Below are 23590 nucleotides of genomic sequence, written 5' to 3'. Positions count from 1 at the left end.
CAGAGAGTGAGAGAGGGAGACACAGAATCTGAAGCAGGCTCCAGGCTCTGAGCTGTCAGCACAGAGCCCGACGCGGGGCTCGAACTCACGGACCAGGAGATCACAACCTGAGCTGAAGTCAGACGCTCAACCGACTGAGGCACCCAGGTGCCCCAACACCCACCCGTTTCTGACTCATGTCTTGGTCTCTTGTTTTATTGTACCTTATATGATTCATGTACCCATATGATTCAAGTCTCTGCGATGCAGCTTCTTCATATTCTGATTAGGTAATCCTGGCACTTAGTAGAAGAGGGTTATCTTTAGTCGAGGGAGAGGGAATAAGGTGATTCTTCATTTGGGCTTCAAGTCCAAAACCTTTTCTAATTTATCATTTGTGAAACTGATCCTCATTTTTCTTCTCGTAATTATTGTTAGTTGTGTAGCACCTGGAAGGGAAGAGTAATGCATGATTGACAGCAATCTCCAATAATTTACAGTTGACTAGTCACCCACTTAGTGCAAAGGGTGGAAAAGATTGAAGCAGAAAGATGATAGCTCAGTAGCTAGCAAGTTCAACATTTTTTTTGCTGTTCTTTCTGGGACCTCATTTCCTTTTCTATGCATTGAATAGGTAAGTCATTCCTAAGTCTCACTATTCTTCTGCTTGCCCTCATTTAATCCTTACATTTTATATGATTACATCTATAATAATAAATTACGTAAGAGCAGAGAAAATATCAGCCATTTTAAAATGTCAATTTTTGGCACTTATAAATAGAGTTGCTATAAAAAATCATGTGCAAGTTATTTACATGTTTATTTATTTATTTTGGATTTTGAAAATTTTATTTAAACCAAGGTAGTTAACATATAGCATAATGATGGCTTTAGGAGTAGAATTTAGTGATTCATCACTTACATATAACACTCAGTGCTCATCCCAACAAGTGCCCTCCTTAATGCCCACCACCCATCCTCCCACCCAGAACCCTCCAGCAACCCTCAGTTTATTCTCTGTGTTTAAGAGTCTCTTATGGTTTTTCTCCCTTTCTGTTTTTATCTTCTTTTTCCTTCCCTTCCCGTATGTTCAGCTGTTTTGTATCTTAAATTCCACATGTGAGTGAAATCATATGGTCTTTGTCTCTCTCTGACTGACTTAGTTCACTTAGCATAATAGCGTCTAGTTCCATCCACGTTGTTGCAAATGGCAAGATCTCATTCTTTTTGATCATCGAGTAATATTCCATTGTATATCTATACAACCTATTCTTTTTTTTTTTTCCAACGTTTATTTATTTTTGGGACAGAGAGAGACAGAGCATGAACGGGGGAGGGGCAGAGAGAGAGGGAGACACAGAATCGGAAACAGGCTCCAGGCTCTGAGCCATCAGCCCAGAGCCCGACGCGGGGCTCGAACTCAGGGACCGCGAGATCGTGACCTGGCTGAAGTCGGACGCTTAACCGACTGCGCCACCCAGGCGCCCCTATACAACCTATTCTTTATTCATTCATCAGTCGACAGACATTTGGGCTCTTTCCATAACTTGACTATTGTGGATAGCAGTGCTATAAACACTGGGCTGTATGTGCCCTTCTGAATCAGCATTTTTGTATCCTTTGGATAAATACCGAGTGGTGCAATTGCTGGGTTGTAGGCTAGGTTTTTATGTGGACATAACTTTTTAACTCCTTTGGGTATATATACCTAAGACATGATTGTTGGATCATATAGAAAGACTGTGCTTAGCTTTGTAAAACAAAGATACATCTATGCTATTAGCTCTTCAAGGACTGTTTCATAGAAAGTGAAATATATTTTTAGGACAATAAAGTAATCCTATGATTATTAGGTGTGCTTTATCCTTAAAAAAAAGCTTTTCTTTTGGCCAGAGAGGTAATTTTAATTCTAGCTTCTGAGTTTGTATTGTTTATTAGTTGATGAAATTCAATTGTTCTTTGAAATTAAAGATGTTGTGATTGTCCCAACCTAGTTCTGTTGCAATTATAAGGCCTTACCCAAGATTTCTGTTAATTTCCAGGGGACTTCCAGCTTTAGAATTAGTTCTGTTTCTGACTTTTTCTTACTTCCAAACTATACATTTTACTTGAATCTATAGTCCTTGGCTATCACTTTCCCTTTACTGTTTTGTGAACACAGAGTCCAACCTTATTTTATTAGATTCTTTACACACACCCACTCACACTCACACGCACACGCACACGTGCACATACAGAGGCATACACACACTGACACACACACGCACACACATGCACACACAGAGGCATACACGCAAACATAATAAAACAAGCTTTATACAAACCACTTGTGGGAAGAGCATATCTCATTAAAGGTTTGAGAACAAACTGGTTTTCTATCATGGAGGTGCTCATTGTTCATCCCCCCTTCTTTTCAAGACTCTTTCATTAGAACCAACCTTCTCCTTCTTCTTACCCCTCACCGTAGGTTTCCTCAAAGATACTCAAATCACCTTCTTGTCCAGAACAATTTAGTTCTTTAAATGATGCTTGGCAAGACTCCAGGCATAATTTTGTGTATCCAAAGACTCAATGCCTTTGCTAGAACAATGGGCTATTTATGCCCCCTCTTCCCGTTCAGTAGCATGGACAAGCTGGCAGAGGCTTTGACATTTCATTTTATTCTATTCTCTCATCCCTGTCAGTCTTTGAATAAAAGGCAGTAGTGCAGAGATTTATTTTTCCTTTAATATGAAATATGTTATCCCTTTAGAGGGATCAGGTGGTGATAATCAGTTTGGTTCTTAAACAATACTTTCTTATATAAATCAAATATCTGAAGGTTTTTCCAAATTGCTTTACATAATTACAGCCAAACTTTTTCATAGATGTTTACAAATTTTACCATAGGTGAATTTTATTCCAAAGTAGTTTTCATTAAACATTTTACTTTCTGAATTATACATTTTACTTTCTGAACCCACTACACATACATACACACACGCATTCAGTGCAGAGGGCTTTCAAACTATTTTAGAAAGGAAGAATATTCAGGTGATGTGTCATTAAAATTATGCGCTAGTATCATCAGTTTTCAACAGCGTGCTTACTAATAACTAAGAAAAATATGCTCGCACACACACATGGGTTTCTGTGGTGGAGATTTCACAGGGAGGGAATGTCCTGCCAAAGAGGAAGGAACTTGTTGAACATTATATGAGTGTGGAAGTTGTGAAGAGCAAAAAATGATTTCATATGTGGAAGAGGGAATGTGTTGGGGTTCTTTGCTGGCTCTAATTGACCTGTGTCCTTCAGCTCTACCCGCTTCCTCCCGTCATCACATACTGTGATTTATCTTCCTTGCTACACTTCCTTTCAAGTGTGTTCTGTGTTCTCCTACCATCGGATCTTTGCACATGCTGATCTTTCTACCTGGACCACTCAATTACTACTCAAGTTCCCCTCCTCCAACACTTCACCCTGTGTTTCCAATGACTAACTTTTATGTTTTTTACAGTCTCAGTTTATCTCTTACTCAGAGATCTATTTCCTGCTTTCTATCTAAATTATGTACCCTATCTTACAGAGTTTCAGAAGGCCTTATTTGTCTTCTTCATACCTCTTATTATAATTTTAAATTATTACTTAATTGACTTGTTTAATACTGTCTTTGTCACTAGATGCTATGGTCTATGAAGAATGAACACAGATGAAAAGAATATGGGGGGGAGGATAGGCTACAAATGATAGTATGTATCTGCTGTGCTTAAGAAATACATTGTATATTGTTGAATAAGACTTGTGTTATTTTTAAGTACATTATATTTGTCCAAAGGGTTAGATTTGAATGGTTAAGCTACACATGAAGAGAGGCCTGCTAATCTTGCCATTTACAACTATGTGGGTAGAACTGGAGGGTATTATGCTAAGCAAAATTAGTCAGAGAAAGGCAAGTATCATATTACTTCACTCATATGAGGACTTTAAGATAGAAAACAGATAAACATAAGGGAAGGGAAACAAAAATAATATAAAAACAGGGAGGGGATACAACATAAGAGACTCTTAAATACAGAGAGCAAACTGAGGGTTGCTGGTGAGGTGTTGGGTGGGGAGATGGGCTAAATGGGCTATGGGCATTAAGGAGGGCACTTGTAGGGATGAGCACTGGGTGTTGTATGTAAGTGATGAATCACTAAATTCTATTCCTAAAATCATTATTACACTATATGTTAAATAAATTGGATAAATTAAGAAAAAGTATTTAAAAAAAAAAAGAGAAGTCCAGATTGTAAAATCTGGGTTTTAATTTATTCAATTCATTAAGTATATGTTTGTCTGCATTTATAGATATTCACACATTCATTGCAGTTTTTTTTTAATTTTTTTAATGTTTTTATTTATTTTTGAGACAGAGAGAGACAGAGCATGAGCAGGGGAGGGGCAGAGAGAGAGGTAGACACAGAATCTGAAGCAGGCTCTAGGCTCTGAGCTGTCAGTACAGAGCCCGAAGTGGGACTTGAACTCACAGACGGTGAGACCATGACCTGAGCCAAAGTCGGACACTTAACCGACCGAGCCACCCAGGCACCCCTGAAGTTTTTATTTAACAGTTACAATTGTTCACTTCATTTCATCAGTGAAATATATATATATATTTTACTTTCCATATTCATTTGCAAATGCTAACAGTGTAGTTACATAGAACTAAAAAGATGTATTCCATAAAAATCTTTCACATTTGATTTGTCTTTATAATATAAAAAAAAAAAAAATCCAGGGCGCACGCGCGCGCGCGCACACACACACACACACACACACACACACACACACAAAAGTGATGGCCTGCTAAAGCTGAAATACTTGTCCATTATTTTGGAAAATATCAAATTTGAGCTTATTTCATTCTACTTTTGCAATCTGGTCAGAATGTGCTACACTGGTCCTGTACAGGATGTGTAAATTCTTAAAGACACTCTTGCATTATTAGTTCATGCCCTTCAACAATTGTGTCTAGCAATCTCTACCAGGGGATAGGCCATAACACATTTTTGTAATTCTTCATAATCTGAATCTCGACGCTGTAAGGTTAAGGAATGGTGTAAGGGAAAAAAAATGTCTCCACGTAAAAGAAAGATGTTAGAAGGAGGAGTTAAGATGGGGGGAGAAATAGAGGGACCCTGGGCTTTCCTCGACCCTCAAACACAGCTGTATTGAGTCAGGTTACTTGGAACACCCAGGAAATTGATCTGCAGACTTGCAAAATGATATCCACATTTGCAGGGAGAGAGGGTGGCAGGTGTGAGGTGCATGGAAGTGAACTGGGGAAAAGAAAAATGGAGGTGCCACGGAGGTGCAAGGGACTCTTTCTATGGAGAGACAAAGGGAGAGAAAGAGAGAGGGGTTGAAAGAGTATAGCATCAGGTTCACTCAAGAGAAATACCTCTCTGGACCATGGACTGGGGAGCCAGAGGTACTGAGAATTGCAGATTCTTTTACAAACAGCAGGTGGAGCTCAAACTTGGAGGTTTTGAACATGGAAGACTGTCTGTGGAGTAGAGTTCTGCTGTGCACTCCTGAGGAAAAGGAGGAAGCTGGCCCCAGAGTGCATGGTGTGGTGTAGGAATCTCCAGGGCGCACTGGGAGAGAACATTCCCCTTCCCGGAATACTTCTGAAAGAGGGGATCTTTCCTCTCCAAGAACAAAAGACTCTATAGATGCCAGCAAAAGGCCTTTCACCGGCAGAGGACAGAGGCATGCCCAGAGGGCATATAACCTTATTGCTGCTTTTAGTGGCGCTACACGATAGAGTCCATGCACCATGCGGGTACAGGAGTATATTTCTAGGATAAAGGACTTCTGACACAGTGTGGAGAGGCTCTAATCCAGAGGAGGGGAGAGGGTCTGCACAGTGCTGGGTCCTTTAAGACTTTGAGTTTTGATTCCGAACTTCATGCCAAAGAAAAAATGTAGGAAAGCTGTGGTGCAGGGTGACCTGACCGCCCTCGCTATTCTGTGAGGGCTGCCTGAACAGTGGGCGAGAGGGAAGGGTAAGATCCCCTGTCCAGGGACACGAGATTGGGGTGACACTAACCTGGTGAGACTTCAGACAGCAACACACCAGCCTCCAGTGGAGGTGGGACCCGTGGACACCATACCTTGCTCCCTTGTGCCTGGCAACTGCTTATTTACTGGGACAAGACTGACTATGAGCCAATGCAGTGGGCCTCTCCTCCAGAAGATCTGCGCAGGCAGCACCTACAGCCACTAAGTGTACAGAAAATAGAGTGCTTCAAAGCGTCACCTGCAGTTCTGGTGGAAATAGGACCAGGCTTACTTTTTGTTTTTCTTTTTTATCTTAAGCCTACTTTCAAATAGGCTTATAGGTTGTTTGTTTGTTTAATTTCCTTTTGTCTCTCTCTCTCTCTTTTTTTTTTTTTTTGGATCAAGCTTCTTTTTTTTCCTTTTCTTTTTCTTTCTTTTTTCTTTTTTTCTTTCTTTTCTTTTTCTTTGGAATCAGCCCTATAGTTTTTTATTCTCTGTTTGGTTTCCTTGGTTCCCTTTCCTTTTCTCTTTCTTTGGGATCAGGCCTTTTCCCACTTTTTCCAGGCTTACTTTAACAAACAAATCAAAGCACACCTAGTTACAAGTCCAAACCTTCCCCACTGTAAGTGAGGAGGAGCTCTGCAGAGGACTTACCAGTGGGAAAGAGAAGCCAAAACACAACAGCAGAGTTCACACAACATACACCAAAACCACTTCCTGAAGTGCCAGGCCTTGGACACTGCATGACCCCTTTTTAATATAGCATTACTCCCAGGTACAGGAAACATAACAAGCTTTTAAAACAAATGGAAGACAGAAACTTACCCATAATGACAAGATGGAGGAATTCTCCCCAAAAGAAAGGTCAAGAAGAAATCACAGCCAGGGACTTGCTCAAAACATATATAAGCAATATATCTGAACAGCTATCATAAGACTACTAGCTGAACTTGTAAATAGGATAGAAGACACCGGATAAACCCTTGCTGTAGAGATCAAAGACCTAAAGACTAGTCAGACTGAAATTTTAAAAAAAGCTAAACTGAAATGCAAACCTCACGCAGCAAAGAAGTTGAATCAGTAATCAGACATCTCCTAAGAAATAAGAACCCTGGGCCAGATGGATTCCCAGGAGAATTCTACTAGGTATTTAAAGAAGACGTAATGCCTATTCTCCTCACACTCTTCCAAAAAATAGAAATGGAAGTAAAGTTTCCAAACTCATTCTATGAAGCCAACATTATCTTGATTCCAAAATGAGACAAAGATCTCACTAAAAAGGAGACTTACAGGCCAATACTCCTGATGAAGCTGGATGCAAAAATTCTCAACAAGATAGTAGCAGATTGAATCCAACAGTATAGTAAAAGAATTATTCACCATGACCAAGTGGAATTTATTCCTAGGCTGCAAGGTTGGTTCAGTATTCACAAATCAATCAGTGTACTACATTACATTAATAAAAGAAAGGATAAGAACCAGACGATCCTTTCAATAGAGGCAGGAAAAGCGTTTGACAAAAAACAGCATTGATTCTTGATCAAAACCCTCAACAAAGTAGGGATAGATGGAACATACCTCAACATCATAAAGACATATACAAAATTCCCACAGCTAATCTCACCCTTAGTGGGGAGAAACTGAGATCCTTTCCTTTTTGGTCAGGAACAAGATAAGGATGACCACTCTCACCATTAGTATTTAACATAGTACTGGAAATCTTAGCCTCAGCAATTAGACAACAAAATGAAATAAAGGACATACTAATCAGCAAGAAAGAAGTCACACTTTCACTATTTGCAGATGACATGATATTCGATGTAGAAGACGTGAGAGACTCCACCAAAAAATTGCTAGAACTAATACATGAATTCAGCGAAGTCACAGGATAAAATCAATATGCAGAAATCTATTGCATTTTTATACACCAATAATGAAGTAGCAGAAAAAGGAATCAAGGAACCAATAACATTTACAATCGCGCCAAAAAAATAAGATATCTAGGAATAAAACTAACTAAAGAAGTAAAAGATCTATACTCTAAAAACTATAAGAGAATTATGAAAGAAACTGAAGAGAACACAAAAAAATGGAAAAACATTCCATGTTCATGGATTTAAAGAACAAACATTGTTCAAATGTCTCTACTAAACCAGTCTACACATTTAAGGCAATCCCTGTCAAAATAATACCAGCATTCTTCGCAGAGCTAGATCAAACAATCCTAAAATTTGTATGGAACCACAAAAGGCCCCAAATAGCCAAAGCAATCCTGGAAAAGAAAAACAAAACTGGAGGCATCATGATTCTAGATTTTAAGCTATATTACAAAGCTGTGGTCATCAAGACAGTATGGTACTGGCACAAAAACAGACATACAGATCAATGGAACAGAATAGAGAACCCAAAAACAGACCTAGAACTACATGGTTAACTAATCCTCAACAAAACAAGAAAGAAGGGGTGCCTGGGTGGCTCAGTCGGTTAAGCGTTTGACTTCAGCTCAGGTCATGATCCCACACTTCACGGGTTTGAGCCTTGTGTTGGGCTCCAAGCTGACAGCTTGGAGCCTGGAGCCTGCTTCAGAATCTGTATCCCCCTTGCCCCCCCCCCCACATTCTCTCTCTCTCTTCCTCACTCTCTCTCTCTCAAATATAAATAAACATTAAAGAATTAAAAAAAAAACAAAGCAGTAAAAAATATTCAATGGGAAGAAGACAGTTTCTTCAACAAATGGTGTTGGGAAAACTGGACAGCGACATGCAGAAGAATGAACCTGGACCACTTTCTAACATCATACAGAAAAATAAGTTCAAAATGGATGAAAGACCTAAATGTGAGACAGGAAGCCATCAAAATCCTGGAGGAAAAAGCAGGCAGCAACCACTTTGACCTCAACCAGAGCAACTTCTTACTAAACACATTGCTGAAGGCAAGGGAAACAAAAGCAAACATAAACTGTTAGGACTTCATCAAGATAAAAAGCTTCTGCACAGCAAAAGAAACAATCAAGAAAACTAAAAGGCATCCGATGGAATGGGAGAAGATATTTGCAAATGACATATCCAACTAAAATCTATAAAGAACTTAACAAACTCAGCATCCAAAAAACAAACAACCCAGTTAAGAAATGGATAGAAGACATGAATACACACTTTTCCAAAGAAGACATCCAGATGGCTAACAGACACGTGAAAAGATGCTCAACATCTCTCATCGTCAGGGAAATACAAATCAAGACCATGATAAGATACCACCTCACATCTGTCAGAATGGCTAAAATTAACAACACAACAAACAACAAGTTTTGGCAATGATGAGGAGAAAGGGGAACACTCTTGCACTGTTGGGAATGCATACTGATGCAGCCACTCAGGAGAATAGTGTGGAGGTTCCTGAAGAAACTAAAAGTAGAACTACCCTAATATCCAGCAATTGTGCTATTAGGTATTTATCCGAAGGTTGCAAAATTACAGATTCGAAGGGGTACATACACCCTGATGTGTATAGCAGCATTATCAACATAGCCAAACCATGGAGCAGAAGCTCAAATGTCCATTGACTGATGAATGGATAAAGATGATGTGGTATGTAAATATACAATGGAATATTACTCAGCCGTCAAAAAGAATGAACTCTTGCCATGTGCAAGGACGTCGATGGAGCTAGAATGTATTATGCTAAGTGAAATAAGTCAATCAGAGAAAGATAAATATTATTTCACTCATATATGAATTAAAAAAAACAAAACAGATAAATATATGGGAAGGGGTGGGGATAAAGAGAGGGAAACAAACCAATCTCTATTGGTTTTAATAATAGAGAACAAACAGGGTTGACGGAGGGAGGTGGGTGGGGGATGGGCTAGGTGGGTGATGGGTTTTAAGGAGGGCACATGTTGTGATGAGCACTGCGTGTTGTATGTAAGTGATGAATCACTGAATTCTACTCCTGAAACCAATATTGCACTGTATATTAATTAATTAAAATTTAAATTAAAAAGGTGCTAACTCATTTTAAATAGACTTGTTACTAAAAATGATTATTTTGTATGAAGCATTAAGGTAGTGACAGAAGCTTTACACATATTATGTGTCATCATCTGTCAACATTCTTGACATACTCAACACTTGTAATTTGACAGTGCTATACACATTATTTTAAGTAGAAGATGAGAATATGTACCATTCTAGAGATCCTTTTGGTGGTTTTATTTTTACTCAATGCAATAGCAACTAAATTATTTTGATTTAGAATGAATTGACTTTTCTGTCTTTGGGGAACTCTAATTACCTTCAAGATAAGAGACAAGCAACCTCCTTCCACCCCAAATGCATACCTCTTTACTCTTCATGCTGCTTTCCAATGCCACCTTCTTAAGCCAATATCTTCATTTTAATTCTGGATTTATGTGTTTATTTTATTTTTTTTTTAATTTTTTTTTAACGTTTATTTATTTTTGAGACAGAGAGAGACAGAGCATGAACGGGGGAGGGGCAGAGAGAGAGAGGGAGACACAGAACCGGAAGCATGCTCCAGGCTCTGAGCCATCAGCCCAGAGCCCGACGCGGGGCTCGAACCCACATACCGTGAGATCGTGACCTGAGCCGAAGTCGGTCGCCCAACCGACTGAGCCACCCAGGCGCCCCTGGATTTATGTGTTTAAATCAAACACATACCAAGCAGTTGCAAGTGTAATGAGTTACCTCCACAAAATGAGAACCCCATGTTGAAGTTTGGGCAATGAGCCACTTTGACATTTAAAAACCAATAAAGTGGAGACATATTAAATAAAAGGAAGGGACACTGAAATACAATTTTTTTTCATATCTTTTCAGAGGTAATTTTTAAAGCTCCTCTTAGAGTGACATAAAAAGATGTCTCAGCCATAATCCTCTGATTTCATAAGGGGTTCTTCAAACCTTCTTGACTTGTAAGTTTTTAACTCCAAAGTTCCAAAATCCTCCGTCTTCACTCACATTAACAGGAAACACATCATCACACGTCTTCACAATCAGAAGAACTCTTGAAACTTCCATCTTCTGATCTCAACTTCTGTACTTTCTGACTTACTTACGACTATTAAACCTATTGTTTGTCCACATTAAGCTTTTATTTCCTCAATCCGTGCCTATTCACCAGCCCATATGCCCCTCCGGTTTTGGTTTCCTCACTTGTCCAAATACCATAGTCGGTGTTGATGGCAAATATTCCAAGAACCCCTGTGCCTCTCCTCTCACTCTACCTCTAGCTTCATGAAGCTGTAACTTAGAAACTTCAGCATGTACATTCTCCACTCGCAGGTTTGGGGGTAGGACTGGAGAAAACCATGAGCTTCTGATAGTTTTCTATACACTCCTCTCAGTTGCCACTTATTCATCTTTCAGTGAATCTTGATAATATTTCCACAATTCATTTTCCAAATTATACTCTTTGCCCTGTCAGTGGCAATTCTCCTATTTTCCTTGAATGGACCAACAATGTTTTCCTTCCTCCCTTCTAGGTTCTGTGATTGATCTAATAATTAAATTAATATATGAGAACTAAACAGGAGAAAAAAAGATTTAATTTACTTTGTTTGAAGTGACTTTTGATAATTAAAAGTTATTATTTATTTATTTTTTTAGAGAGGAAAAACATGCACAAATTTGGGAGAGGGGCAGAGGGCAAGAGAGAGAATCTTAAGCTCAGTGCTCAGTGCAGAACCCAACATGGGGTTAGGTTGGATCCTATGATCCTGGGTTCACTACCCAAATCAAGAGTTGGGTGCTCAACATACTGAGCCACCCAGTTTTTCAAAGTTCTCAATTTTAGGAAAGTAAAATTTACTATTTTTATTTTGTGGTTGGCCCTTATGTGTCTTGTTTAAGAAACCATCCCCTACAACAAGTTGAGAAATATATAGTTTCTTCTAAAAGTTTTAAATTTCTGCCTTTGAAATATAAACTACTAATCTATTTCGAGTGGATTTTTGATGGCAGGAGGTTGAGAGTTTTTTCTTTCTTATAAACTATTACCTGAAGCTCATTTGTTGAACAATCCCACTCCTGAAGTTGACCATGGTACATCCTCTCTGTCAACCGACACAACTCCAGACAGACAAGACTTGATTCTGGGTTTTCTATTTTGTTGCAATTGTCAGTCTGTCTATCACTGTGCTCATAAAACATGCTTTTAAGAACTATGTTTTACTAGGGGTGCCGGGGTGGCTCAGCTGGTTAAGCATCCAGCTTCGGTTCAGGTCGTGATTTCATGGTTCGTGGGTTCGAGCCCAGTGTCAGGCTCTGTGCTGACAGCTCGGAGCCTGGAGCCTGCTTTGGATTCTCTGTCTCCCTCTCTCTCTGCCCCTCTGCTTCTCATGCTATGACTCTCTCGCTCTCTCTCACTCTCAAATACAAATAAACAATAAAATTTTTTAAAAACCTATAATTTTCTACTATGTCTTTATATATTTTAAGGAAAACTCTCCCTTGTTTTCCTCCTCATCCTTTTTTTTGCAAAAGTCTGGGCTAATTTTAGCACCGTGGTCTTTAATACAAATGTTAAATTCAATTTATCGAATCCCACAAGTAACCGTACTAGAACTTAGGTTATAATTTTATCAATTTAAGAGATAAATTTGAGGAAAGTGGCATCTGTAAAATATTCTCTTCTTATCAATAAATGTGGGTGACCTCTCCATTTTCTTAATGTCCCTCAGTAAAGAATATCAGTTTGGCCTTAAGCAGTAAATGATTCTGAATATTCAGTCAATACTGATTGAATTGACTGATTCAGTCAATTGGTTTAGAACACGTGCGACCTGGAAAACACTTTTACTCTGTAATCAGATTGTAAACAGCCAGAAGATAAACTGAAAACATCAGGGAAACTTTAAAGTTTTACTCAGAGAACAAAAGCAAATTCTTTCAGAATGCTCAGGAGCCCTGCAAATTTTTTTCTTTCAAGGAGAGTCTGTTTAGGGAACATAAATATAGATTTAAAAATAGCTCTCATTTATTCATCGTAAAGCAGGACAGTTGCAGCATGGATAATTAAAAGACACAGATGTGTGCATGGACTCTTTAACCCATGGAGCTCACATAAAGCTATTTTTGATATAGAAATATAATCTTGGAGTCCCAGAAACAGCCACAGATGCAACATTCTGCTGTCAGATGCCACATTCTGCCACTTACCATTACCCATAGACAATTACTGAAGATCATTATTTCCTATCACCTTCTGCACCAGAACATTTACCAGAGCTAACAAATAACAAAACTGACTAAATTCAAATTATCCTTCTGTTCCTCTCCTAACCTTCTTGATTTGGAACAATTAAATAGTCTAAATATAGGAGATGATTAGACTTGGATTGGAAAATCTCTAGATAACTATTTGGTTTGAAGTATTAAAGGTTTTTTTTGTTGTTTTTTTTTTTTAACAGAACCACCCTAAAACATCAATAATTTAGGCAATGGATTCCATTATTTCTGCAAATGTATAGGAATATTTTGTAAACTGTGGCAGAGCCACATTCTCTCTTTATCCAGAGATAAACAGGGACTATGATGAATCATCATTTGCCATGAGATGATTCAACTATCTCATCAGTACCTCCATATATGAGTTACAAATTACTTCCATAAAATATGTCTCCTTAAATTTCCATCTGTAAATTCTACTCAACCTTTAAGGCCCAACTAAATCAATATTAGGCTTCCCTAGTCATCAAAATAAAATGTGATGTATTTCCTCCCTTAATCCCCATGCCATCTTATACCTATCGTGACACCAACAGCATTTTACTTGTTCCTGTAATAACTTTTGGATTGTCTCATTTCACACACCTACTGTTAAGGGCAGAGAAACTATTGGTAATTTCTTAAATGGCATTTCGTAGACACAACTGATGTAATATAACATCTGGCTCATAGTCTAACACTCAATAAACATGTGGTCAGTCTGTAAATAACTAGTATACCATGAGAGAACAATCGGTTGCCTCTCTTATGTGCTTGAGGTGATGCTTTGTGTATGTACACTTAATATTTAGATAACTAGAGTGTGCATTATGGCCTAATGGGAAAGGACAGGCCAGGATCCTCACTGATTCACGAGGGTCAGTCAGAACTGGGATACTGTGCTATGATAAGCTCAGTCTATTTATGTTGACTTCATGCTTCCTGCTTAGGAGAGCTGTAAGCAGCCACCTAACTTTAATTCTCCTTGCACAGAGGGCAACACTTAACCGAAATCTTATTTTTTTTTTTTATATCATGAAACTTTCCTAATAACACGGTAGTGTTTTTATCCAGATGTAGAAAACAAACATCTCCAAGACAACAATGGAGAACTAATATATAACCTAGTTGGTTTAGGACATAAGTGGTTCTTTAAAATAATTAATTTTCATTATATTTTTTATGAAAACAAACAGAATATCCAGGAAATGACATATTGCTGTATAGAAAGAACAGGTGCCCAGGATATTAAGCCGGTGTTAGTAAATCTGAGGAATACATGCACTTGTCAGCCCTCATAGATTCCCTTAGGTCTTGCTATTGGTCCTCCTTAAAAATCCATTGGCCACAATCATCATCAATCAAGTTTTACATATATAAATAGATTCCAAATTTATTCTTTCAACAAAAATGGCTCCTTTTTGCTTGGCAATGTGGGGCGAGGTTTTATGAACCACAGATTAAGAAAAACCTCCATTGGGGCACCTGGGTGGCTCAGTCAGTTGAGTGTCTGACTTTGGCTCAGGTCATGATCTCATTTGTGGATTGGAGCCCTGCGTCGGGCTCTGCGCTGACAGCTCAGAGCCTGGAGCCTGCTTCAGATTCTGTGTCTCCCTCTCTCTCCGCCCCTCCCCTGCTCACGCTCTGTCTCTCTCTCTCAAAAATAAATACACATTAAAAAAATGTAAAACAGGGAAAACCTCCATTCATGAATCTCACATTCAGGTTACTGAGAAAAAGGAGCATTCTGTTAATATAGACTAGAGCTCAGGATTAAGTCAGAACTTCAGGTTTTTAGTGCAAAATTCCACAAGCATTTTTTTTTCTCCTTACCATAGATGTGGCTAACTGTATCCAATTACAAACAGTTGGTGTCTTTGCTCCATGTTTAATGATGGCTTCATGGAAATTAAAGAAACAAAGGTCAGCGATGTAAACAGTTATTTGAATAAACGAGCAGTTACCGAAGCCACTGAGCCTTTCCCTTAAAAATACACTGGCAGAAAATTTGCTTTACTTTTGCAACATTACCTTGGCATTACCCCTTGATTCCGAACACCAAATAGAATCCCCGAATTCATAGCATCATCTGTCAGGTGAATGCCATAAATGCAGTTTTCACTACCGACGCCTCAAACTAGTGTGTGTCACCGCAGTATGCAACTGTTGGCAACCTGCCAAGAGAATTGTGTATTTTAAAGTCGTGTCAAAAGTTGAAATGGTTAAAAGACAAGACTATTACTTACTTACTTACTTACTTACTTACTTACTTATTTATTTAGAAAGCACCAGAGGAGAAAGGGCAGAGAAAGAGGACAGAGAGAGAATCCCAAGCAGGCTCCACGCTGTCCGTGCGGAGCCTGCTCCGGGGGCTCAAACTCGAACTGTGAGATTGTGACCTGAGACGAAGTCAGACACTCAACCTACTGAGCCACCCAGGCACCCTTATAATTTATACTCAGATCAAAGTAAAACTATTAATTAAAAGATACTTTTTAACATTTTTTTAAGTTTGTTTATTTTTGAGAGAGAAAGAGCGAGCTCTCATGTGCACAAGAGCAAGGGAGGAGGGGCAAAGAGAGAGAGAGAGAGAGAGAGAGAGAGAGAGAGAGAGAGAGAATTTAAAGCAGGCTCCACACTGTCATCATGGAGCCCAACATGGGGCTCAATCCCAATCCCACAAGCCATGAGATCATGACCTGAGCTAAAATCAAGGATCAGCTGCTTAACTGACTGAGCCACTCAGGCACCCCTAGAAGATACTTTTAGGTGAGACAGTATGTTATCCGATGCATGGGAGCCTGGGGATATGAGGAGTGATCAAGTCCGCACTTGTTACTTTTGTGTAGATTATCCCCACGGAATGAGACCACTGGGGCTAATGGTTTTTGAAACGGCCCTATTCTCTCTAGTAAATTTGGAATCTACATGACAAATCTTCACTGGTCAGATTAGGTTTGGTATCCTTTATTTATATCATGTACTCTTATTTTTATTATTTTTCAAATTTGCTAAATCTACTCATGAGCCTGTTTCTTGACTCCTGGTTTTGTAATCTGGAATGAGGCACCTTGTGTAATGAAATGTTTCCCTTCTTATTCGAATAAAAGTCAGTTTCTTTAAGGTTTATGTAACTTCCCAAAGTTGAAAAATGACTGGACTTTTCTAGAAGACCTTACCTAGGAAGTTGTCATTTATTTCCTAGTATTGTTCTTTTTTATATGAAAGGGATTTGTCAAAATATCTAGTCTTCAGAAAGTTCACACTCCCGGTCATTTTCCACTTAAAAGGAGGTAGGGGCAAAATAGTGGTGATTTTTGTCTCTGAATGAGAGGTGTTCTCTTGGTCCAGAAACAAATTAGAGAACAACACTAAGAGTGTATCAAGTAGGTAATGAATGTGAATTAAGTGGATAATATTCACTTCCAGCAGTTGAAATTCAAGTATGAGATTTGGAGCTAGACAGACCTCCTAACTCCACTACCCACTGCCTGGGAGACTTTATGAGTTTTTGCTTATTTCCCTACGAGCCCAGCAAGTATACAGGAAAAGCAATAATTGAATGTGTACTGAAAGGTACTGGAAGGTAAGAGACAGCAGAGCTGAGGAGTTGATACCTAACCTGGATTTCCTATGTGTCATGCCATGCATGATGTTTGGAGCTTACTAAACTCTCAAAGCAAAATTATAAGATACTTTCTGAAAGGAAATATACTACTTTTATGGAACTACAACTGGTTTTTAAAAAATCGTTTTCGCTAGGCAGAGAATATATAATGGAAAGAAAAAAAATTTAAACATGAAGATGTAGAAGTTGAAGGAGTCATTCGACCTTGGATGGAAACAGGAATGTTAATATTATTTTTTAGGCAATAAGGATAGTGATAGAGAATCCTTTCTCTAAATGCAAGAGAGACCAATTCTTGTTAAAACAGTTTGTTCCTTATGTCATGGATTTGCTTAGAGCAAATGACAGGCGAGATGTGTACCAGCTTTGGAGTTTGTGACTTCTTATTGATATATATTCCAGGGAGTTTCCTAAATGAATGCTTTCTTGGAAAACAGCTAAATGGTTTCCTGCCTGAGATATTCTATCTTACCTTCACGCTGCTCATTTCTGCTCTCGGTAAGAGTGGAACACGTCTTCCTCTAAGATATTAGCACATTTGAAGCTCATCTGACGCAGTGGATTTACTACCCATTCCTTGAAGCAGTTTCTTGACTCCGCTTCCAGACAGCTGCATTCTTGGTCTGCCTCTGACTTCATTGGATCCATTAGTTTCCTTGGCTGGATGTGCTTCATCTTCACTGCCTCTGAACATTGGAAGGACTCAGGGTTCCAGTCCAATCTTCTGCTCTTTAAATTCACATCTAGGTGACCCGGGGCTCCTGGGTGGCTCAGTCAGTTGAGCATCCAACTTCAGCTCGGGTCATGATCTCATGGTTTGTGAGTTCGAGCCCAGCGTTGGGCTCTGTGCTGACAGCTCAGAGCCTGGAGCCTGCTTCGGATTCTGTGTCTCCCTCTCTCTCTGCCCCTCTCCCGCTCACACTCTATCTCTCAAAAATGAATAAACGTTAAAAAAAATTTAATTCACATTTAGGTGACCTTATCCATTGGCCCCAGCCTTCCACCTGATCTCCAACTCAGATATTCAACTGCCTGCTCAGTGTTTCCACCTGAATTTCTAATAGATACCTCAAACTTAAGAGGCCCCAAAAATAATGTTTTCATTTCCTGTATCTCCATACATGCTCCTCCCCTAGTCTCTCTTAGCTCAGAAATTAAACTAACCATTGCTCACAAAACGAAGCTCCTTTTCAGTCATAGTCCACATATTTCACATTCTCTCAGATGTCCTATATAATCCACTTAAATATATATCGCAAGTCTAATTCTCTCCACCTCCACTGCAACTGTCCTAGTCTAAGCCAAACCATCTGTTGCTAGAATATTTAACATCCAAACGTCCCCAACTTCCAACCTTGCTGTCCTGTAAGAGGTCTCCATGCAGCATACTGAGCAATATTATTAACATGTATAGCTGATTGTTATCAGTCTCTTGCTCCAAAATCTCCCAAACACATTTAACATAATCCAAATTCTTTACTATAACCTACAAAACCCTCTAAAATAAGGTTTCTGCTTCCCTCTCTGGCCTCATTTTTCCTTCTCCCCCCTTGTATATTCCACTCAAGCAAAAGCAGCCATACTTCGGTTTCACAAAGATACTCATTTCCATCTCTAGGCCTTTGTCCTTGCTTCCTCGTGCCCGAAATATTCTTACTACAGACAATCACATGGCTTGTTTTCTCAGGTCATTATTCTCAAATTGAGCATTCTGTCCAAAGAGAGTCTTTTTCTGTTGATTCTATTTAAAATAGGCTGTTCTTGGGGCACCCAGGTGGCTCAGTCAGTTAAGTGTCCAACTTCGGCTCAGGTCATGATCTCACAGTTTGTGGGTACGAGCCCCATGTCAGGCTCTGGGCTGACAGCTTGAAGCCTGGAGCCTGCTTCAGATTCTGTGTCTCCCTCTCTCTCTCTGCCCTTCCCCCATTCATGCTGTTTCTCTCTCCCTCAAAAATAATAAAATGAACATTAAAAAACTTTAAAAAGATAAAATAGGCTGTTCTTGCTCTCTTACCTTCTTATTTAGTTTAAATTCCTATATATTATCTATCACTGTCTAACATTATAGTATAGATTTATTTGTTAATTATCTGATTGTTCTATGGAATGTAAGCTTCTCAAGGAAAATTTACCTTAGTCATTGATATTCTCTGTCTTTTACCTGGGCTATTTCTGGGCATATAGCAAGTGCTTATTATTTGCTGAATGGATTATTAAAGGGAATGGAATTATAAACATTTTGGGATCCTCAAAAGCAGTCTTACTAGAAGACTGTTTTTAAACCAGTATGAACTAGGTGTGGTGATGAACAATTAGACCAATAGACTACACGTGAGAGCTCAGAACCAGGGCCAAGAATACATGGCAGCTTTAATTCCCAGAGGTGGCATCACTGATGAGTGTGAAAAGGACGTACCATTCAGTAAATAGTATCAGGATAATAGGTTATCCATGGCAAAAAAAAAATTAAAACTGAATCTCTACCTCTCATCCTATACAAAAATAATTAATTAATTAATTCCACAGACAGTTCAAAAGTAAAACTTTATTTTTAACGTGTAGGGGAATATAGAAAATTATCATTATAACCTAAGAGTATAATGAGATTTCTTTGATAGATGCAAAAAAAAAATTCATTAAAAAAAGATTGACGTATGTGTCTACAATCATAATCTGAGATTTATTGTCACCAAAACAATACCAGAAGGTGTAAAATAATCAATTACAGACTGAGAGAAGCTATTTGCAGCAATCTAATTGACAAATCATTAATAATCTAGAATGTGAAGAGCTTTTATTTTCTATAGGTACATGGCAGGGGGGCAGGGGATGGGCAACAGACACATACCAGCAAATCACAGAAGAAGAAATAAGAGTGTCCAGTTCATAGAATATGCTCAATCCAGCCTGCAAGCAAGAGAATAAAAGAAAAAAGAAAACATGAGATATCGTTTCCCCTCTGTTTCCATCATTTTCTCTCTCCCTTCCTCCCTTCCTCTCTCTCCCTTTCTCTTTTTTTTTTTTAGCTTTCATTGTGGTTCTTAGAGTTAGTCTAATATAGAGTACTATATCACCAGTAGAAGTGGAATGCTCTTTTTTATTTTGCATCTTTTATTTCAATATTTTGACAAAAGATAAATGTAAATTTTCTTTGAAGTAATGGGCATATTGGTGGAATAAATATTTCTTACTCTATTTCCATTCCTAATGACAATAACAACAAAAAAAGGAAATAACAATCATTAATTCCAAAATAGACCTGTCAAATACAATATAATTTGCAAAAATACATGACCAATTGCAGGGATGTGTAGGAGAAGAAATCATTATTGAAATGAAGGCAACAAAATGAGAAGAAACACTATTAAAAAATACTAAGAGGCCTAAAACATAGGCTTGATAAAACAAATCAAAAAGAAATGACAACGAAAAGCTAGAAATGATCAGAGAGAAACTAATTGATACAAAATAAACACAAATACATACAATGTATGCCTAACTTGCATTTCTACAAGAATAGGATAGACTGAGATAAAATCACTTATAATTTGATTTTAGAAGAAAGGTTTTATTTTCTTTCTGAAATAAAGTATGACATTATAAAAAGACTTAAAAGTCATGCTGTTTGATAAGAAAAGTTGATCCAGAATTATCAGTATGGAGATGTATTCTAGCAATGCTCCTGTCTTCTGAGAGTAGTATCCTTTGGACTTTCTGCAAACTACCAGGTTACATACAACAAGGGCGAACTAATCTCAGATTCCTTCACCTCAATATTGGATGGTAGGTGACCGTGATCAAAGGTCCACAAAACCCTCAAAGTACTGAATTTCATAAGATTTGCCTTCAAGTGAAAGAGCAAGAGAAAAACATTTCCAAACATGCTAAAATTCCAAAACTGTAGCGCCTACGCACACACACCTTTTAGAAAACGGAGTGAATGATGAAATTCTGCTGAGAAATATATCAAAATGAAGAGTTCAGGAATGGGGAAATACTAAATCCATTTAAATATGTAAGTGAAAAATTAGCAGGAGTTAAAGGTAAGAGAAAAGAATTAAAAGCCTTAACTATATGAAAACTTAAAAATACAAAAATCAAGAAGTCAAAGCATGAAGAAATAAGCAGAAGAAAAAAATATATCCTGCTTTCTTCATCTATTATAATAGAGGAAGCATAGAAATTTAAATATAATTTATTAAAATGTTTTTTACAAGAAAATAAAAAATACCGTTATAAACCATCAAGGTATGAGAGGGAAAATATGTATAAACTAAAGCCAAAGAACATGTGGATGATATGACAAATAGCAGAAATAGGTAATATTCAAAACAGAAAAAAATCTAATATATATTAAGATGATTAATTAAGACAAAATGTAATGTCTATCATATTACTAACGTAATAATTCTATTACATTATCGTACCTGAGATAAATTAATTTAGCAAATAAAACATATTGTCAAATTTATACATATGTATGAAATGTATATTTCTTACCAATATGTTGGTGAGAGTCGACCATACTTACATAACATAAATCTAAAACAAATTTATATTACAATCCCCAGGTAAAAGTGAAATTATAAAGACAATGAAACAAATGCCAACAATAATAAAGTAAGCAGTGATTGGGCTATCAATACATGCATAGGTTGAATTTATGACATAATACAAAAATAAAATCCCAAATCCCCAAAATCGTTGACATAAATATTTCACACAAAATAACATAGAATCAAAACTAATAAAGTAAAACCTCCAGAAGACATGTACAAAAATAGACAAATCTGTCATAGAAGGGTATTTATCCTTAACCCTTTATCTGGGGTGTGGGGACTCTTCTCAATGCAAGACAAATCAAGTAAACGAAAAGGCTAAGGATACAAATACTATCAACAATAAAATAAAGCTAATGAGCACATTAAATTGTATCCTAAGAGAAAAGAAATAATCTTTCAAGTTCCTGTGAAGCATTGACCAAATGTTAAGTCTGAAGGACACTTTCTTAAATTCCAAATTGTTGAAATTACTAGACCACATTCTCTGAATAGATCTGTTGCATTTGTATATATCAATAATGAAGCAGCAGAAAGAGAAATCAAGGAACCAGTCCCATTTACAATTGCACCAAAAAAAACCCCTTACGATACCTAGGAATAAACCTACCTAAAGAGATAAATGATATATATGCTGAAAGCTATATAATACTTATGAAAGAAACTGAAGAAGAAACAAAGAACCCATCACAATCCCAGCCTTCAAGCTTTTACAAAGCTGTAATCATCAAGACACTATGGTAGCAGCACAAAAACAGACACTCAGATCAATGGAACAGAACAGACACAGACCCACAAACATATGGCCAACTAATCTTTGACAGCAAGAAAGAATATCCAGTGGAAAAAAAAGTCTCTTCAGCAAATGGTGTTGGGAAAACTGGAGAGAGACATACACAAGAATGAAACTGGACCACTTTCTTACACCATACACAAAAATCAACTCAAAATGGATGAAAGACCTCAATTTAAGACAGGAAACCATCAAAATCCTAGAGGAGAAAACAGGCAACAACCTCTTTGACCTTGGCCACAGCAATTTCTTATTCAGCATGTCTCCAGAGGCAAGAGAAACAAAATAAAAAATGAACCATTGGGACCTCACCAAGATGAAAAGCTTCTGCACAGTGAAGGAAACAATCAGCAAATTTAAAAGGCATCTGATGGAGTGGGAGAAGATATTTTCAAATGACATATCTGATAAAGGGTTAGTATCCAAAATCTATAAAGAACTTACCAAAGTCAACACCCAAAAAACAAATAATCCAGTGAAGAAATGGGCAGAAGCCATGAATAGACATTTTTCCAAAGAAGGCTTCCAGATGGCAGACACATGAAAAGATGCTCGACATCACACACACACATCATCAGGGAAATACAAATCAAAATCATGATGAGACACCACCTCACACCTGTCAGAATGGCTAAAATTAACAACTCAGGAAACAACAGATGTTGGTGGGGATGCAGAGAAAGGGGAACTCTTTTGCACTGTTGGTGGGAATGCAAACTGGTGCAGCCACTCTGGAAAACAGTATGGAGGTTCCTCAAAAAATTAAAAATAGGGGCACTTGGATAGCTCAGTTGGTTAAGCGTCAGACTTTGGCTCGGGTCATAATCTTGTGGTTTCTGAGTTTGAGCCCCACATTGGACTCTTTACTAACAGCTGGGCCTGGAGCCTGATTCAGATTCTGTGTCCCCTTCTCTCTCTCTCCACTCCTGCACCTCTCATGCTCTGTCTCTATCTCTCTCAAAAAATAAATAAACATTATTTTTTTTAATTAAAAATACAACTACCCTGCAACCCCACAATTGCACTACTATGTATTTATCCAAAGGATACAAAAATGCTGATTCAAAGGGCACATGCACCAACGTTTACAGCAGCACTATCAACAACAGCCAGACTATGGAGAGACCCCAACTGAAGATGTCCATCAACTGATGAAGGGATGAAGAGGAGGTGGTAGAATATATATATATATGTATATATATATGTATATATATTCTACGTGATCAAATATCAGTAATATTACTCAGTGATCAAAAAGAATGAAATCTTGCCATTTGCGATGATGTGGGTGGTAGTAGAATGTATTATGCTAAGTGAAGTAAGTCAGAGAAAAACAAATATCATATGATTTCACTCGAATGTGGAATTTAAGAAAAAAAAA

The 23590-nt window shown here is 37.9% G+C and overlaps 1 long non-coding RNA gene across 1 annotated transcript; it reads right to left on the bottom strand.

Moving 5' to 3' along the window:
- Positions 1-171: 171 nt before the first annotated feature.
- On the bottom strand, positions 172-20296 carry LOC121040844 (uncharacterized). The gene is made up of 3 exons (XR_005795475.1): positions 19706-20296; positions 15261-15403; positions 172-428 (listed from the first exon to the last, which is right to left on the bottom strand). It is a non-coding gene; the product is annotated as an uncharacterized LOC121040844 (long non-coding RNA).
- Positions 20297-23590: the final 3294 nt, after the last annotated feature.

Source organism: Herpailurus yagouaroundi, unplaced genomic scaffold (genome assembly GCF_014898765.1).
Source record: "Herpailurus yagouaroundi ecotype Mexico unplaced genomic scaffold, PumYag 182, whole genome shotgun sequence".
NCBI classification, from domain to species: domain Eukaryota; kingdom Metazoa; phylum Chordata; class Mammalia; order Carnivora; family Felidae; genus Herpailurus; species Herpailurus yagouaroundi.
Note: the sequence above shows the minus strand (reverse complement) of the source record. Positions and strands in the feature narration are given on the sequence as shown.